This window comes from Syngnathus scovelli, unplaced genomic scaffold, assembly GCF_024217435.2.
Source record: "Syngnathus scovelli strain Florida unplaced genomic scaffold, RoL_Ssco_1.2 HiC_scaffold_58, whole genome shotgun sequence".
NCBI lineage: Eukaryota > Metazoa > Chordata > Actinopteri > Syngnathiformes > Syngnathidae > Syngnathus > Syngnathus scovelli.
This window is the reverse complement of record NW_026061639.1, coordinates 7,359-20,000: the sequence shown is the minus strand read 5'-3', so window position 1 is coordinate 20,000 and position 12,642 is coordinate 7,359.

Here is a 12,642-nt window from a genome sequence, read left to right as displayed (position 1 = left end):
CTTTCTCCGGGCCGCGCAACACGCACTTTCCGCCGGACACCGACGGAGGCAACGTCCCCCTCCTGCGGTGACAAAAAAAATCCACCCCTGGTACCTAAAAATTTCTCCAGCGGCGGGCCCCTGGCCTAAACTTTCTCCGGCCCGCGCAACACGCACTTTCCGTCGGACACGGACGGAGGCAACGTCCCCCTCCTGCGGTGACAAAAAAAATCCACCCCTGGTACCTAAAAATTTCTCCAGCGGCGGGCCCCTGGCCTAAATTTTCTCCGGCCCGCGCAACACGCACTTTGCGCCGGACGCCGGTCCCAAACCACCACCGCCGACCGCCACAAGGCGACAGCCACCATCCCCAAGCGCCATCCCCGACCGCCACAAGGCGACCGCCACAAGGCGACAGCCACCATCGCCAAGCGCCACCCCCGACCGCCACCAGCCGACCGCCACCAGCCGACCGCCACCAGCCGACCGCCACCATCCCCAAGCGCCATCCCCGACCGCCACCCCCCGACCGCCACAAGGCGACCGCCACCAGCCGACCGCCACCAGCCGACCGCCACAAGGTGACAGCCACCATCCCCAAGCGCCATCCCCGACCGCCACCCCCCGACCGCCACAAGGCGACCGCCACCAGCCGACCGCCACAAGGCGACAGCCACCATCCCCAAGCGCCACCCCCGACCGCCACCAGCCGACCGCCACCAGCCGACCGCCACAAGGCGACAGCCACCATCCCCAAGCGCCACCCCCGACCGCCACCAGCCGACCGCCACCAGCCGACCGCCACCATCCCCAAGCGCCATCCCCGACCGCCACCCCCCGACCGCCACAAGGCGACCGCCACAAGGCGACAGCCACCATCCCCAAGCGCCACCCCCGACCGCCACAAGGCGACCGCCACCAGCCGACCGCCACCAGCCGACCGCCACCATCCCCAAGCGCCATCCCCAAGCGCCACCCCCGACCGCCACCAGCCGACCGCCACCGGCCGTTCGCGGTGTGCGCCGCCGTTCCCCAAGCACCCTCCGGGACGAAGCCGGAGCCAGAGAATAGCAGCGGCCGTGCGTAAAAGCTGCGGCCGGGCCTCGCGGAAGGTCCCCCGGGCAGCGAGCTGCCGAGCCCCGGCCTCCAGCTTCCACCAGGTAATAGGACCGGGCGCGCGCAAAAGCTGGGGCCGGGCCTGGCGGAAGGTCCTCGGGCATCCAGCGAGATCACACGGCCCCCACCGGAGGCGGCTAGCGCCTCCGTAGAGTAGTGCCGGCCCGTGGAAGCGGCCGCCCGTCAGCCTGCGTTGCCGCTGGTCGAAAAATGCACTAAGTGCCAAACCCCATTCATTTACAACGGCGTGTCCGCCAGAGGGCGCACTTCCCCCGGCGGACCAGCCGGCGGGGCTCGTTAGAGAGTGTATCCGCCTGGCGATGCCTCCTGGCCGGCCTGGATTCCGGACCGCCACCGCTCACTCGCGGGACCCTAATCGGCCCGCGGACCAGCCGGCGGGTCCTCCGTGAAAGCCTATCCGCCTGGCGGTGCCTCCTGGCCGGCCTGGATTCCGGACCGCGACCGCTCACTCGCGGGACCCTAAACGGCCCGCGGACCAGCCGGCGGGTCCTCCGTGAAAGCCTATCCGCCTGGCGGTGCCTCCTGGCCGGCCTGGATTCCGGACCGCCACCGCTCACTCGCGGGACCCTAATCGGCCCGCGGACCAGCCGGCGGGACCTCCGTGAAAGCCTATCCGCCTGGCGGTGCCTCCTGGCCGGCCTGGATTCCGGACCGCCACCGCTCACTCGCGGGACCCTAATCGGCCCGCGGACCAGCCGGCGGGACCTCCGTGAAAGCCTATCCGCCTTGGCCGGTTCCCCGGCCGGCCACGGGTGGCGAGAATCCGGCCTCCTCGCCCGGAGCGCGCTTCGACTTGGGCGAAAAATGCACTAAGTGCCAAACCCCATTCATTTACAACGGCGTGTCCGCCAGAGGGCGCACTTCCTCCGGCCGGCGGGGCTCGTTGGAGAGCGCGTCCGCCTTCGCCGGTTCCCCGGTCGGCCGCGAACGGCGAAAAGCCGGCCTCTTCCCCCGGAGCCCGGTGGGCGAATTTTTTTTTTTTTTTTTTTTTTTTTTTTTTTCAAAGTGCCAACGGCTCTCGCGCCGCGATGCGTCCGCCTTCGCCGGTTCCCAAGTCGGCCACGAACGGCGAAAAATCGGCCTCTTCCCCGGAGCCCGGTCGGCGAATTTTATTTTATTTTTTTCCAAAGTGCCAACGGCTCTCGCGCCGCGATGCGTCCGCCTTCGCCGGTTCCCCGGTCGGCCACGAACGGCGAAAAATCGGCCCCTTCCCCCGGAGCCCGCATGATTATACGCGATGTTAATATTTATTTAATTATTAAATAAATACATACATATGTTTATTAATAATATACGCGGTGTTGATATGTATTTAATTATTACGTATATTGTGAATAAACTAACGGTGATTTTACACGATTTGACTACATGCGTGACCGTGATATAGTGCCGAGGGCTCCCGCGCCGTCACGCGTCCGCCTCGGCACGTGGGGTACCACGGGTCGCCCGCGGCAGCGAGCGTTCGGCTCGCGGGGGCCCGCGGGGTGTTATTAGGGAGTGCGGCAGCCGTGCCGAGGCTCCGGCCGGCCGCCGGAAGTCCCGCGGGGGAGCGTCGGAGCTCCGCGAGGCCGGCCGGGGAGCCTCTTAGTCATCGCCCGCGCTCGCGGTGGTCCCGGTCGCTTAAAGTGCCGCGGGAGGCGTAGCGATGCGAGTGAGTGTGCGCCAAGTGCGAGAGGCGGTGCATTTACGCGCCGTGTCCGCGAGAGGGAGGCAATTCCCCGTTGCGACCTCCGGGAGATCAGCGGGCCGCCGAAAAGGCTCAGCCGGGGTGCCTGGAGCCTCCTCGGGCGTCGAGTTAGGAGGGGGGCGCGCGGAGAACCGGCTGGATGTCCCCTGGAAGCTCAGCGGGCCGTGGGAAAGGCTTGGCCGGGGTGCCTGGAGCCTCGGCCGGCTTAAAAAGTTGGGAGGGGGGCGCGCGGAGAACCGGCTGGAGGTCCCCTGGAAGCTCAGCGGGCCGTTCAAAACGCTTAGCCGAGGTGCCTGGAGCCTCGGCCGGCTTAAAAGTGAGGAGGAAAGCGCGCGGAGAACCGGCCGGAGGTCCCCTGGAAGCTCAGCGGGCCGTGGGAAAAAGCTCAGCCGGGGTGCCGGAAGCCTCGGCCGGCTTAAAACGTGAGGAGGAAAGCACCGGGAGAACCGGCTGGAGGTCTTCTGGAAGCTCAGCGGGCCGCCGAAAACGCGTAGCCGAGGTGCCGGGAGCCTCCTCGGGCGTCAAAAGTGAGGAGCGACGCACCCCCGAGAACCGCCTGGGTCCTCCAGCCACCGTTGAAAAAGACGTCGAGTCAGGCTACCTTAAGAGAGTCACAGCTACTCCCGCCGTTTACCCGCGCGGAGCGTCATCGCCTCCGCGAACCGTCAAAAATAAATAAATACATGAATAAATGTCAAGTGAGCCTACCTTAAGAGAGTCGTAGTTACTCCCGCCGTTCGGCCGCTCAAAGTGTCATCGGAAGCGGACCCACGCAAGTAAGTGTGCGCAAAGTGCGAGAGGTGGTGTTTTTACTCGCCGCGTCCGCCAGAGGGAGGCAATTCCCCGCCGCGACGGCACGGGCAGCTTCCGAGCGTCTCCCCGAGCGCTCGGAAGTCCGTGCGGGGGGGAGATGAGAGCCGTGCGAGGTACCAGGTGGAGCCGGACGGCGCGGTGCTTCCAAGCAGCCGATCCGCTGGGCTTGGAGCTATTTTCGGCCGCTCTGCGCGCGCGCGCACGGCCTCCCGGCGGTGCCGGGGGGTGGTGCGCGAGCGCGCCGGCCGCCGGAGGTCCCGCGGAGGAGCGTCGGAGCTCCGCGAGGCCGGGGAGCCTCTCGGTAATCACCCGGGGCCGGCGGAGCGTTATTCGGCCGCTCTGCGCGCGCGCGCACGGCCTCCCGGCGGTGCCGGGGGGTGGTGCGCGAGCGCGCCGGCCGCCGGAGGTCCCGCGGAGGAGCGTCGGAGCTCCGCGAGGCCGGGGAGCCTCTCGGTAATCACCCGGGGCCGGCGGAGCGTTATTCGGCCGCTCTGCGCGCGCGCGCACGGCCTCCCGGCGGTCCCGGTCGCCTCCGCGAACCGCCAAAATAAATGTCAAGTGAGCCTACCTTAAGAGAGTCACAGTTACTCCCGCCGTTTACCCGCGCGGAGCGTCATCGCCTCCGCGAACCGTCAAAAATAAATAAGTACATAAATGAATAAATGTCAAGTGAGCCTACCTTAAGAGAGTCACAGTTACTCCCGCCGTTTACCCGCGCGGAGCGTCATCGCCTCCGCGAACCGTCAAAAATAAATAAATACATAAATAAATAGATGTCAAGTGAGCCTACCTTAAGAGAGTCACAGTTACTCCCGCCGTTTACCCGCGCGGAGCGTCATCGCCTCCGCGAACCGTCAAAAATAAATAAATACATGAATAAATAGTCAAGTGAGCATACCTTAGGAGAGTCGCAGTTACTCCCGCCGTTTACCCGCGCGGAGCGTCATCGCCTCCGCGAACCGTCAAAAATAAATAAATACATGAATAAATAAATGTCAAGTGAGCCTACCTTAAGAGAGTCACAGTTACTCCCGCCGTTTACCCGCGCAAAGTGCGAGAGGCGGTGTATTTACTCGCCGTGTCCGCGAGAGGGAGGTAACTCCCCGTTGCGACCTCCGGGAGAGCAACGGGCCGCCGAAAACGCTCAGCCGAGGTGCTGGAAGCCTCGGCCGGCTCGCAAAGCGAGGCGCGAGGCACCGGGAGAACCGGCTGGAGGTCCCCTGGAAGCTCAGCGGGCCGTGGGAAACGCTCAGCCGAGGTGCTGGAAGCCTCGGCCGGCTCACAAAGCGAGGCGCGAGGCACCGGGAGAACCGGCTGGAGGTCCCCTGGAAGCTCAGCGGGCCGTGGGAAACGCTTGGCCGGGGTGCCTGGAGCCTCGGCCGGCTTAAAAGTGAGGAGGAAGCGCGCGGAGAACCGGCTGGAGGTCCCCTGGAAGCTCAGCGGGGTGTGGGAAAAAGCTTAGCCGGGGTGCCGGAAGCCTCGGCCGGCTTAAAACGTGAGGAGGAAAGCACCGGGAGAACCGGCTGGAGGTCTTCTGGAAGCTCAGCGGGCCGTGGAGAAAGCTTAGCCGGGGTGCCGGAAGCCTCGGCCGGCTTAAAATGTGAGGAGGAAACCGGCTGGACGTCTTCTGGAAGATCAGCGGGCCGTGGAAAATGCTAAGCCGAGGTGCTGGTTGTCGAATAAGGCTCCGCCATCTCGTAGAAGGTGCTAATAAAGTTCATATCCGCTCGGCTGGAGGTAATTGGCCAGCGGACCGGCCGGCGGGACCTCCGTGACCGCCTATCCGCCTGGCGGTGCCTCCTGGCCGGCGTGCATTCCGGGCCGCGACCGCTCACTTACGGGACCCTGATTGGCCCGCGGACCGGCCGGCGGGACCTCCGTGACCGCCTATCCGCCTGGCGGTGCCTGCTGGCCGGCGTGCATTCCGGGCCGCGACCGCTCACTTACGGGACCCTGATTGGCCCGCGGACCGGCCGGCGGGACCTCCGTGACAGCCTACCCGCCTGGCGGTGGCTGCTGGCCGGCGCGGATTCCGGGCCGCGACCGCTAACTTACGGGACCCTAATTGGCCCGCGGACCAGCTGGCGGGACCTCCGTGACAGCCTACCCGCCTGGCGGTGCCTCCTGGCCGGCGTGGATTCCGGGCCGCGACCGCTAACTTACGGGACCCTAAACGGCCCGCGGACCAGCTGGCGGGACCTCCGTGACCGCCCATCCGCCTGCCGGTGCCTCCTGGCCGGCGTGGATTCCGGGCCGCGACCGCTAACTTACGGGACCATAAATGGCCCGCGGACCAGCTGGCGGGACCTCCGTGACCGCCTATCCGCCTGGCGGTGCCTCCTGGCCGGCCTGGATTCCGGGCCGCGACCGCTCACCTACGGGACCCTAAATGGCCCGCGGACCAGCCGGCGGGACCTCCGTGACAGCCTATCCGCCTCCCGGTGGCTGCTGGCCGGCGCGGATTCCGGGCCGCGACCGCTAACTTACGGGACCCCAATTGGCCCGCGGACCAGCCGGCGGGACCCCCGTGACCGCCTATCCGCCTTGGCCGGTTCCCCGGCCGGCCACGGATGGCGAGAATCCGGCCTCCTCGCCCGGAGCGCTCGTCGGCTTCGGCGAAAAATGCACTAAGTGCCAAACCCCATTCATTTACAATAGCGTGTCCGCCAGAGGGCGCAGTTCCCCCCGCGGACCGGCCGGCGGGACCTCCGTGACCGCCTATCCGCCTGGTGGTGGCTGCGGGCCGGCGCGAATTCCGGGCCGCGACCGCTAACTTACGGGACCCCGATTGGCCCGCGGACCAGCCGGCGGGACCTCCGTGACCGCCTATCCGCCTGCGCTGGTTCCCCGGCCGGCGCGAATTCCGGGCCGCGACCGCTAACTTACGGGACCCCGATTGGCCCGCGGACCAGCCGGCGGGACCTCCGTGACCGCCTATCCGCCTGCGCTGGTTCCCCGGCCGGCGCGAATTCCGGGCCGCGACCGCTAACTTACGGGACCCCGATTGGCCCGCGGACCAGCCGGCGGGACCTCCGTGACCGCCTATGCGCCTGCGCTGGTTCCCCGGCCGGCGCGAATTCCGGGCCGCGACCGCTAATTTACGGGACCCCAATTGGCCCGCGGACCAGCCGGCGGGACCTCCGTGACCGCCTATCCGCCTTCGCTGGTTCCCCGGTCGGCGTGTATTCCGGGCCGCGGCCGCTCACTTACGGGACCAAAATTGGCCCGCGGACCAGCCGGCGGGACCTCCGTGACCGCCTATCCGCCTGCGCTGGTTCCCCGGCCGGCGTGGATTCCGGACCGCGACCGCTAAATTACGGGACCCAAATTGGCCCGCGGACCAGCCGGCGGGACATCCGTGACCGCCTATCCGCCTTCGCTGGTTCCCCGGTCGGCCACAGATGACGAATATTCGGCCTCTCGCTCTGGAAGTCCTGCCGACTTAGCCGAAAATTTTCTAAGTGCCATCGGCTCTCGCTCGGAAAAGTGTCCGCCTCGTCTGGTTCCCCAGCTCGGCCTCAGAATTCGAAAATTCGGCCTCTCTGAGGTACCAGGGGTAGGCTTTATGTACTTGGTCCCCCCAGTTAGTGTACTCATCACTTTACCCCCCTTTCGCAAAATATAGTCGGCACGTATGTGCAGAACTGTTTATTTTCATTTTAAAAATTTTCTAAGTGCCAGCGGAAGCTGTCACACGAACTGTCCGAGCTACCACGGTGCCCATCCCGGGCAGTGACGGCAAAAGGCCGATGTGTGTTTGATGGAAGTCTGAATAATTTCTAAGTGCCAACGGCTCAACCGCCGTAAAGTGTCCGCCTCGGCTGGTTCTCCCGGTCGGCCCGAACGAGCGAAAATTCGGCCTCTTCCCCTGGAGGTCCGGAACATTTTGGCGAATATTTTCAAAGTGCCAACGGCTGTTGCGCCGTAAAGTGTCCGACCCGGCCGGTTCTCCCGGTCGGCCCGAACGAGCGAAAATTCGGCCTCTTCCCCTGGAGGTCCGGAACATTTTGGCGAATATTTTCAAAGTGGTTAGGGTTAGGGTTAGGGTTAGGGTTAGGGTTAGGGTTAGGGTTAGGGTTAGGGTTAGGGTTAGGGTTAGGGTTAGGGTTAGGGTTAGGGTTAGGGTTAGGGTTAGGGTTAGGGTTAGGGTTAGGGTTAGGGTTAGGGTTAGGGTTAGGGTTAGGGTTAGGGTTAGGGTTAGGGTTAGGGTTAGGGTTAGGGTTAGGGTTAGGGTTAGGGTTAGGGTTAGGGTTAGGGTTAGGGTTAGGGTTAGGGTTAGGGTTAGGGTTAGGGTTAGGGTTAGGGTTAGGGTTAGGGTTAGGGTTAGGGTTAGGGTTAGGGTTAGGGTTAGGGTTAGGGTTAGGGTTAGGGTTAGGGTTAGGGTTAGGGTTAGGGTTAGGGTTAGGGTTAGGGTTAGGGTTAGGGTTAGGGTTAGGGTTAGGGTTAGGGTTAGGGTTAGGGTTAGGGTTAGGGTTAGGGTTAGGGTTAGGGTTAGGGTTAGGGTTAGGGTTAGGGTTAGGGTTAGGGTTAGGGTTAGGGTTAGGGTTAGGGTTAGGGTTAGGGTTAGGGTTAGGGTTAGGGTTAGGGTTAGGGTTAGGGTTAGGGTTAGGGTTAGGGTTAGGGTTAGGGTTAGGGTTAGGGTTAGGGTTAGGGTTAGGGTTAGGGTTAGGGTTAGGGTTAGGGTTAGGGTTAGGGTTAGGGTTAGGGTTAGGGTTAGGGTTAGGGTTAGGGTTAGGGTTAGGGTTAGGGTTAGGGTTAGGGTTAGGGTTAGGGTTAGGGTTAGGGTTAGGGTTAGGGTTAGGGTTAGGGTTAGGGTTAGGGTTAGGGTTAGGGTTAGGGTTAGGGTTAGGGTTAGGGTTAGGGTTAGGGTTAGGGTTAGGGTTAGGGTTAGGGTTAGGGTTAGGGTTAGGGTTAGGGTTAGGGTTAGGGTTAGGGTTAGGGTTAGGGTTAGGGTTAGGGTTAGGGTTAGGGTTAGGGTTAGGGTTAGGGTTAGGGTTAGGGTTAGGGTTAGGGTTAGGGTTAGGGTTAGGGTTAGGGTTAGGGTTAGGGTTAGGGTTAGGGTTAGGGTTAGGGTTAGGGTTAGGGTTAGGGTTAGGGTTAGGGTTAGGGTTAGGGTTAGGGTTAGGGTTAGGGTTAGGGTTAGGGTTAGGGTTAGGGTTAGGGTTAGGGTTAGGGTTAGGGTTAGGGTTAGGGTTAGGGTTAGGGTTAGGGTTAGGGTTAGGGTTAGGGTTAGGGTTAGGGTTAGGGTTAGGGTTAGGGTTAGGGTTAGGGTTAGGGTTAGGGTTAGGGTTAGGGTTAGGGTTAGGGTTAGGGTTAGGGTTAGGGTTAGGGTTAGGGTTAGGGTTAGGGTTAGGGTTAGGGTTAGGGTTAGGGTTAGGGTTAGGGTTAGGGTTAGGGTTAGGGTTAGGGTTAGGGTTAGGGTTAGGGTTAGGGTTAGGGTTAGGGTTAGGGTTAGGGTTAGGGTTAGGGTTAGGGTTAGGGTTAGGGTTAGGGTTAGGGTTAGGGTTAGGGTTAGGGTTAGGGTTAGGGTTAGGGTTAGGGTTAGGGTTAGGGTTAGGGTTAGGGTTAGGGTTAGGGTTAGGGTTAGGGTTAGGGTTAGGGTTAGGGTTAGGGTTAGGGTTAGGGTTAGGGTTAGGGTTAGGGTTAGGGTTAGGGTTAGGGTTAGGGTTAGGGTTAGGGTTAGGGTTAGGGTTAGGGTTAGGGTTAGGGTTAGGGTTAGGGTTAGGGTTAGGGTTAGGGTTAGGGTTAGGGTTAGGGTTAGGGTTAGGGTTAGGGTTAGGGTTAGGGTTAGGGTTAGGGTTAGGGTTAGGGTTAGGGTTAGGGTTAGGGTTAGGGTTAGGGTTAGGGTTAGGGTTAGGGTTAGGGTTAGGGTTAGGGTTAGGGTTAGGGTTAGGGTTAGGGTTAGGGTTAGGGTTAGGGTTAGGGTTAGGGTTAGGGTTAGGGTTAGGGTTAGGGTTAGGGTTAGGGTTAGGGTTAGGGTTAGGGTTAGGGTTAGGGTTAGGGTTAGGGTTAGGGTTAGGGTTAGGGTTAGGGTTAGGGTTAGGGTTAGGGTTAGGGTTAGGGTTAGGGTTAGGGTTAGGGTTAGGGTTAGGGTTAGGGTTAGGGTTAGGGTTAGGGTTAGGGTTAGGGTTAGGGTTAGGGTTAGGGTTAGGGTTAGGGTTAGGGTTAGGGTTAGGGTTAGGGTTAGGGTTAGGGTTAGGGTTAGGGTTAGGGTTAGGGTTAGGGTTAGGGTTAGGGTTAGGGTTAGGGTTAGGGTTAGGGTTAGGGTTAGGGTTAGGGTTAGGGTTAGGGTTAGGGTTAGGGTTAGGGTTAGGGTTAGGGTTAGGGTTAGGGTTAGGGTTAGGGTTAGGGTTAGGGTTAGGGTTAGGGTTAGGGTTAGGGTTAGGGTTAGGGTTAGGGTTAGGGTTAGGGTTAGGGTTAGGGTTAGGGTTAGGGTTAGGGTTAGGGTTAGGGTTAGGGTTAGGGTTAGGGTTAGGGTTAGGGTTAGGGTTAGGGTTAGGGTTAGGGTTAGGGTTAGGGTTAGGGTTAGGGTTAGGGTTAGGGTTAGGGTTAGGGTTAGGGTTAGGGTTAGGGTTAGGGTTAGGGTTAGGGTTAGGGTTAGGGTTAGGGTTAGGGTTAGGGTTAGGGTTAGGGTTAGGGTTAGGGTTAGGGTTAGGGTTAGGGTTAGGGTTAGGGTTAGGGTTAGGGTTAGGGTTAGGGTTAGGGTTAGGGTTAGGGTTAGGGTTAGGGTTAGGGTTAGGGTTAGGGTTAGGGTTAGGGTTAGGGTTAGGGTTAGGGTTAGGGTTAGGGTTAGGGTTAGGGTTAGGGTTAGGGTTAGGGTTAGGGTTAGGGTTAGGGTTAGGGTTAGGGTTAGGGTTAGGGTTAGGGTTAGGGTTAGGGTTAGGGTTAGGGTTAGGGTTAGGGTTAGGGTTAGGGTTAGGGTTAGGGTTAGGGTTAGGGTTAGGGTTAGGGTTAGGGTTAGGGTTAGGGTTAGGGTTAGGGTTAGGGTTAGGGTTAGGGTTAGGGTTAGGGTTAGGGTTAGGGTTAGGGTTAGGGTTAGGGTTAGGGTTAGGGTTAGGGTTAGGGTTAGGGTTAGGGTTAGGGTTAGGGTTAGGGTTAGGGTTAGGGTTAGGGTTAGGGTTAGGGTTAGGGTTAGGGTTAGGGTTAGGGTTAGGGTTAGGGTTAGGGTTAGGGTTAGGGTTAGGGTTAGGGTTAGGGTTAGGGTTAGGGTTAGGGTTAGGGTTAGGGTTAGGGTTAGGGTTAGGGTTAGGGTTAGGGTTAGGGTTAGGGTTAGGGTTAGGGTTAGGGTTAGGGTTAGGGTTAGGGTTAGGGTTAGGGTTAGGGTTAGGGTTAGGGTTAGGGTTAGGGTTAGGGTTAGGGTTAGGGTTAGGGTTAGGGTTAGGGTTAGGGTTAGGGTTAGGGTTAGGGTTAGGGTTAGGGTTAGGGTTAGGGTTAGGGTTAGGGTTAGGGTTAGGGTTAGGGTTAGGGTTAGGGTTAGGGTTAGGGTTAGGGTTAGGGTTAGGGTTAGGGTTAGGGTTAGGGTTAGGGTTAGGGTTAGGGTTAGGGTTAGGGTTAGGGTTAGGGTTAGGGTTAGGGTTAGGGTTAGGGTTAGGGTTAGGGTTAGGGTTAGGGTTAGGGTTAGGGTTAGGGTTAGGGTTAGGGTTAGGGTTAGGGTTAGGGTTAGGGTTAGGGTTAGGGTTAGGGTTAGGGTTAGGGTTAGGGTTAGGGTTAGGGTTAGGGTTAGGGTTAGGGTTAGGGTTAGGGTTAGGGTTAGGGTTAGGGTTAGGGTTAGGGTTAGGGTTAGGGTTAGGGTTAGGGTTAGGGTTAGGGTTAGGGTTAGGGTTAGGGTTAGGGTTAGGGTTAGGGTTAGGGTTAGGGTTAGGGTTAGGGTTAGGGTTAGGGTTAGGGTTAGGGTTAGGGTTAGGGTTAGGGTTAGGGTTAGGGTTAGGGTTAGGGTTAGGGTTAGGGTTAGGGTTAGGGTTAGGGTTAGGGTTAGGGTTAGGGTTAGGGTTAGGGTTAGGGTTAGGGTTAGGGTTAGGGTTAGGGTTAGGGTTAGGGTTAGGGTTAGGGTTAGGGTTAGGGTTAGGGTTAGGGTTAGGGTTAGGGTTAGGGTTAGGGTTAGGGTTAGGGTTAGGGTTAGGGTTAGGGTTAGGGTTAGGGTTAGGGTTAGGGTTAGGGTTAGGGTTAGGGTTAGGGTTAGGGTTAGGGTTAGGGTTAGGGTTAGGGTTAGGGTTAGGGTTAGGGTTAGGGTTAGGGTTAGGGTTAGGGTTAGGGTTAGGGTTAGGGTTAGGGTTAGGGTTAGGGTTAGGGTTAGGGTTAGGGTTAGGGTTAGGGTTAGGGTTAGGGTTAGGGTTAGGGTTAGGGTTAGGGTTAGGGTTAGGGTTAGGGTTAGGGTTAGGGTTAGGGTTAGGGTTAGGGTTAGGGTTAGGGTTAGGGTTAGGGTTAGGGTTAGGGTTAGGGTTAGGGTTAGGGTTAGGGTTAGGGTTAGGGTTAGGGTTAGGGTTAGGGTTAGGGTTAGGGTTAGGGTTAGGGTTAGGGTTAGGGTTAGGGTTAGGGTTAGGGTTAGGGTTAGGGTTAGGGTTAGGGTTAGGGTTAGGGTTAGGGTTAGGGTTAGGGTTAGGGTTAGGGTTAGGGTTAGGGTTAGGGTTAGGGTTAGGGTTAGGGTTAGGGTTAGGGTTAGGGTTAGGGTTAGGGTTAGGGTTAGGGTTAGGGTTAGGGTTAGGGTTAGGGTTAGGGTTAGGGTTAGGGTTAGGGTTAGGGTTAGGGTTAGGGTTAGGGTTAGGGTTAGGGTTAGGGTTAGGGTTAGGGTTAGGGTTAGGGTTAGGGTTAGGGTTAGGGTTAGGGTTAGGGTTAGGGTTAGGGTTAGGGTTAGGGTTAGGGTTAGGGTTAGGGTTAGGGTTAGGGTTAGGGTTAGGGTTAGGGTTAGGGTTAGGGTTAGGGTTAGGGTTAGGGTTAGGGTTAGGGTTAGGGTTAGGGTTAGGGTTAGGGTTAGGGTTAGGGTTAGGGTTAGGGTTAGGGTTAGGGTTAGGGTTAGGGTTAGGGTTAGG